Source organism: Microtus ochrogaster, linkage group LG5, assembly GCF_000317375.1.
Source record: "Microtus ochrogaster isolate Prairie Vole_2 linkage group LG5, MicOch1.0, whole genome shotgun sequence".
NCBI classification, from domain to species: domain Eukaryota; kingdom Metazoa; phylum Chordata; class Mammalia; order Rodentia; family Cricetidae; genus Microtus; species Microtus ochrogaster.
This window is the reverse complement of record NC_022031.1, coordinates 41,461,718-41,466,708: the sequence shown is the minus strand read 5'-3', so window position 1 is coordinate 41,466,708 and position 4,991 is coordinate 41,461,718.

Genomic DNA, 4,991 nt, shown 5'->3' with positions numbered 1-4,991 from the left:
GAGACACTTGCTGCCGGGATAGCTGGGCACAGGGAAGAATACAGGCTAATCAAAGGTACTGGGCATGCTGGAAAGATCCAAGGAGAAATAGGGAAGGCAAATGGTGCTGTTTGACTGGAATGGGAGAGAACACTGGGAAGCTGACATTATCCATTGAACCAAGGTTAGTCTTTCATCCACAGGCATGCTGAGACTTTATGGGATTCTAAGCAGGGTGATGGTGGGTTCAGCAATAGGGGAAATCTTCAAGTGATTTGTTCAGGATGGGCTGGGAGAGTGAGCAGAGATAGAGGGGTAATAAACCTCTTCTGAGGTTTTCCCCATACTTTCTAACAAAGTGGTGGGAAAGGTAGAGGCGGTATGAGGAGAAACAAGGATGATGGAGGGACATTGGCGAGTTAAGAGTTTATGGGGCGGGGGCTGGAGAGATGGCTCAGAGGTTAAGAGCAGTGCCTGCTCTTCCAAAGGTCCTGAGTTCAATTCCCAGCAACCACATGGTGGCTCACAACCATCTGTAATGAGGTCTGGTGCCCTCTTCTGGCTTATAGTCATACACACAGACAGAACATTATATACATAATAAATAAATAAATAAATAAATGAATGAATGAATGAATAGTTTATGGGGCTGTTTAAGAAGCCAGACGGCCAGGCGTGGTGGCACCTACCTTTAGCTTCAGCACTCTGGAAGTAGCGCTCAGCTTGTCCTACAGAGTGAGTTCTAGGCAAGGCTGTACATAGTGAGACCCTGTATAAGAAAGAAAAGAGAAGGAACAGGAGGAGGAAGAGCAGCAAGAGGAAAAGCTGGGCCTGTGGCACAGCCTGAATCATAGGTCCTAGCTATTTTGGAGGCTGAGTCACACCAGTTACAAATTCAAGGCCTATCTGGCTGCAGAGTAAATCCAAGGCCAGTCTGGGCAATTTAGTGAGCAACCTGTCTCAAAAAGTCTTAGAAAAACAAAAAAAAAAACCTTTTTATTAAAAAAAAAAAAAAAAAAGGCCCAGGGTATAGCTTAGGAGTAGGGGGCTTGACTATCATGTCCAAGGCCCTGGCTTCAAACTCAGTCCTGACAAAAAGTATATTTTCTGTTCATCCCCCAAATAATATCAAGATGATCTCTCTTAAGAAGTCTTTGACTACTTTCCTTTATCTTGTTTAGATGTCACTTCTCTGTCTTTTCCTGCTTTTTTTTTTTTTTTTTTTTTTTTTTTTTTGAGACAGGGTTTCTCTGTGGCTTTGGAGCCTGTCCTGGAACTAGCTCTGTAGACCAGGCTGGTCTCGAACTCACAGAGATCCGCCTGCCTCTGCCTCCCGAGTGTCCTTTTCTTTCTTTTTTTTTTTTTTTTTTGAGGGAATCTCTGGTAGTCCAGGATGACCTTGAACTCACACTAATTAGTCAAGGATGGCTTAGAACTTCTGGTTCTCCTGATCCTGAGATTATAGGGATGTACCTCACCCGTTGTATGCAGTGCTGGGGGTCAAACTGAAGAGATCACGCAGGATGGCACTCTGTCAGTTGCGCATAGCCTCAGCTCTGCTGCACTACAGTTTAAGCATTGTGAGACCTCTTGGCCGCAAAGAATGATCATCAGGGAATGGGATCATTGTACTCATTGATGTGGGTACCGCTGCATAGCTGGGATAGCTGAGAGTAGATGGTCGGCTCGGCTTCTAAGATGAGAGGCTAAAACCAAGAGGAACAGGGACGCATCCTCAGCCAGCTCCAGCCACAGCTAGGGAGCGAAAGGGCAAGCCTGTAAGGAGGAAGAGGAGAGTAGAGATGAACACTGTTGAGAAACCACGATCGAGCCGAGCGAGCTACGAGGAAGTGCTCAGAGTACGCTGGCTGCAGAAACGCTGAAGAACAGGGACTACTAGCTTTCGCACATAGGAACACCAATGTCTTAGGTGCAAGGAAAAACTAGACTGCAGGTGCATGGGAGGGACGGGCAGCGGGAGGTCTTGCCATTCTTGCGCATGTTTCAGGGCTGAGTGCTGAATTCTGCACCTTGCTGGGCATGCGCCCTGCCTCTCCGCTCCACTTCTCACCGGGTGAAGCTGTGTGGGAGGAGAAGGACCTGAGGATGCACTATTAGTTTCATCATTCAGGGACAAATAGACAGATGTCAGTCAGATGCTGTCTTGAGAGAAACACAGGTGTCTTTCTTTTCCTCAAGTGAGTTTCCCTCCCTTAGTGTCTACTCCCCAACGCTTAGCTGAATTACTGTTAAATACTTTAATATTTGTGCATACACACATTAGAACACACACATACAATACAGCATCAAATGTAATATTAGAAGTATAAGTGTATACTTCTAAGATCTGGGGCCTAGATGGAAGCCAGGCTTCAGTCGTTCTACAGCTGTGGAATACATTATCTGTGTGTGCAGAGCAGCATCTGGGTGACTAGAGACAACCCTTGTTATCACATCACCACAGACTAAGAGGGAAACAGGAGCCAGCAAGCCCCTTCCATTCTCTGAGGAACAACCAGAAGTTTCAGAAAGTATTTTGTCAAGAAAGGAGGGCAGCCGGGAGGTGGTGGCACATGCCTTTGACCTAGCACTCAGAAGGCAGAGGCAGGTGGATATCTGTGAGTTGGAGGCCAGTGTGGTCTACAGAGTGAGTTCCAGGACAGCCAAGGTTACACAGTGAGGCTCCTCCCTGGACAATTCCACCCCAGTATGCTTTAGGAACAGGCCCAGGTGCCTCGCTGGAGCTCTCAGATGCGCAATGAGTGTTGCCCAGAAGCGTGGGCCTCACATCTGCAGAGATCTTCTCATTTCCTATAGAGCACTTGTGGGCTTCTTAATCCTCAGAGAATCTGCTTTGCTTTTCTGTTTTACAGGGAGTGAAACTGAGGAGGGGAAAGAGTGACGTGGCTATTTCCCAATTACTCTGTGAGGAAATGGTTCAGCCCTTGCCCTTTGCTCTTTTGGACCACTTCAGACCCTGCTCACGTGGTCATCACAGCACCAGCTAGCTGAGGAGTGATGGCTCTAAGCAGACCAAGGCTCTCATGCTTTAAGGGTTCTAAAATTCTGTCAGTCAGCGATACAGGCCTGTAATTCTAGCAACTTGGGAAGCTGGGGTAGGAGGATCGAAAGTTTAAATCTAGGGCTGGTGAGATGGCCCCGTGGGTAAAGGCACTTGCTGCCCAAACTGACCCTTGGTGCAATCCCTGGAATCTATATGATGTAAGGAGTCTGAACCAGGGTGCATATGGATGCACACACACACACACACACACACACACACACACACACACACACACACTCAAATAAATGATTTTTTCAAAAAGAACAACAAAGATTCCCAGGCTAGCCTAAAATGATGCTAGCTTTTTCTAATCGGCTTTGCTATTGACTAAATTACATCTGCTCCAGGACTGAGCCGCCTGCGCACAGACCTCCAGCAGAGGTTCACAGCTGTATGCCTCCTCTTCCACACTTCCAGTCCCTCCGGGCTTCAGCAAGACTCAGCCAAGACCTCTCTCCTTAGCTAGATCTGCCCCAGGTGGGCAGACAGGAGAACCATCCCTTCTCTTGATACCCAGCTTCGTATAGTTCACGAAGGGCCGGGTTTGGAGGCTGAAGGCCCAGTTTCCAAGCTCAAACTGCCAGCCTAGAGTTCTGTGACCTTAGTCACACCAGTGTCCTGATGGAGTTTCTTGGTTTGAGCAGGGAGGACAGACAGTAAGATCTGTGTTGTAAGCATACTGCAAGGACCCAGCAAAATGCTGAATGAGGCCCTGTGCTCGGTTAATTGTCTGTTTCTGTCATCTTGAAAAATCTTAATGATGTTCAAAGGAAGAGACCTGGGTTTCCATTTTGCCCTGGGGCCTCAGCAAATTATGTATCTGGTCTAACCTGTATGTCCACAGCCAAATCTATGTTTAACCTCCCAGGATGCATAGCCTGTAATTAGCTGGGTTGAATTGTTAGGAAAGAAACTGTTCGGGCAGTCTCCAGGCCCTCCTTTTCCTCACACCAGCAAAGTCTGATGTGAAGTTTAAGGGAGATGTCGGTCTTCCCCGGCTGAACAACCTTCCATCTGGCTTCCAGTCCACCCTGCTCTTCCGGTTCTCCGTCCCTTGACTGTTCCCCTGGCTGTGCTCTCACTCTGGGGCAGCACATTTGTATTATACCGCTTATCTCCCCCCATCTCCTCCTGGTCAGGACGACTCCATCCTCCCAGCCCTTCAGACCCAAACCCACACCCCATTTGTAAGTTAAGGCAGCCACCGTGCTGTTTTCTGACCACTGCGTCACCATCACTCTTGAAGTCCAAGCTGCGCCGTCTGTCACTTGGACCATGGAGATGCCCTTCTGACTGCTCTCCCTGGTTCACCTCCTTCCCAGCCCACACAGAAGCCGGAACCACCTTTTAAAGTCAGGAGTCAGATTGTGTCAGTCCTCTGCTCAACTCATCCATGGCCGTCCAGCCCCATAGGCCTGAGCCTTCTCCTTATCCCTCCCTCTCCTTAGGCCCTCTGCCTGGGAGATCTCTGAGCTGTCAGCATCCTGGGTCTTCTCCTTCCTCCCCAAGTCAAGCTTCACTCTCCCACAGCAGCCACCAACAGCCACCACTGACCGTCCCTTTATTCTTATTTATTGAAACAGGATTTCTCTGTGTAGCTTTGGAGCCTGTCCTAGAACTAGCTCTGTAGACCAGGTTGGCCTTGAACTTACAAATCTGCCTACCTCTGCCTCCCGAGTGCTGGGATCAAAGGCGTCGCCACCACCGCCCAGCTCCCTTTTGTTTTAACTTTTTTTTTAATTCTTTGTCTTTCACATCATGCCTCCCGATCCCACCCATCCCCCTCTCTCCCAGAATAAAACAAAAATAAAATTTAAGAGAAAAAAAGGGAAAAAAAAGTTAGAAAGGGAAACTCTCGTCATGGAAGCTGCAGTGTGACACAGGGAATCACACAGTAAACCCTTTTATCCATGGTTTTGTTTTTTTTTTTTTTTTTTTTTTTTTTTTT